General features: G+C 53.5%; 1 protein-coding gene across 1 annotated transcript in view; it reads left to right on the forward strand.

The window, feature by feature from the left end:
* BAK1 (BCL2-antagonist/killer 1) overlaps nucleotides 1–1,133 on the forward strand; it is a gene marked incomplete at its 5' end in the record, with an annotated part of 10,016 nt that overhangs the window by 8,064 nt on the left and 819 nt on the right. The gene's annotated exons all lie outside the window — the stretch shown is intronic.

Raw genomic sequence — 1,133 nt, forward strand, 5'->3', positions numbered from 1 at the left:
AACGGTTTGCCCAGGGTCATGCAGAAGACCTCTGGCAGAGCCAGGAGAGAAGCCGGGGTCTCTGGGTTCTGAGCTCCCGGGCTCCCATCGCTCCTTCGAGCGTGCCTGGCTCCGGCGCAGCCCCGTCCTCGTGCACCCTCCGCTCGGTGTTCGTTGTCTAACTGCCTCTCTTCTGTCCTCTTCCTGCTCCCCTGTCCTTGGGAAGCCATGCTGCGCTGTTTTCACCGCTTTGCCAGCCTGAGGCGGTTAATGCACCGCAAACAGGTAAATTAACCTCTATCCCTCTCTTTGTGCTACCTGTTTCTCTGTTGTTCCTTCCCGGGCTCTAACTTCCCTCTGCAACCTGCATGGTGGCAGCTCCACGCCAAGGCTCTGCAGAGAAGACAGTTCCCCTCGGCAGTGCAGACAGGGACCACCAGGAACAGGGCGCAAGATTAAAACACAGGGCCCGAGTCTACTCTTTTTTTTTTTTTCCTTTTTTCCCTTCTTGCTTGCCTTGCTGGAAACCAGAAAAAACATCTTCAAAAACTGGTCTAGATAAATCAGTGCCACTGCAGACAGCGATGCAAGTTGTAGCCACAGCAACCAAAACCTGGATCAGGAGCAGGAGGCATTGACTAGGCACATTGGTGACCCCCCAGCCCTTGGGAGAGTCAGTCTAAGGCAAAATCAGATCAGGTTTTGGTCTTGGAGGCGTCTGTCTATGCAGGAAAAGGGAAAATCCTGTTCTAACGTGCTTTGTCCTTAGATACATTTAAACTTCCTCACCTCCAGGCACTAGCGATGGATGCTTTGGGACAGGTAGGTGGTAGTTCCTGCTCCTGGCTGCACGTGTAGCAGCTGCTGAGCTTGCTGCAGCCTACAGCCTTAAGACGACTTAAACCACCACCAATTCCAGCTTACCTTGTTCAATAACCTTGCCCATGAAAACACAGGACCTACAGGCAGCTGATGTGCCCTGCGTTCGGGTGGAGACCCGAGGGACAAGCAGGACGGGCAGGAAGGTGGCAGGTCAACAACCACCATCCCAAAGCTTCCACTAACAATTTGGAGCCTGTAGCTGTGTAGATAGGATTTGGAAATTTCCTTTTCCCCAGGACATCCCTAACCCACCTGGCTGAGGCAAAGAGCGG

The sequence above is a fragment of the Fulmarus glacialis genome, unplaced genomic scaffold (assembly GCF_000690835.1).
Source record: "Fulmarus glacialis isolate BGI_N327 unplaced genomic scaffold, ASM69083v1 scaffold17556, whole genome shotgun sequence".
Lineage (NCBI taxonomy): Eukaryota > Metazoa > Chordata > Aves > Procellariiformes > Procellariidae > Fulmarus > Fulmarus glacialis.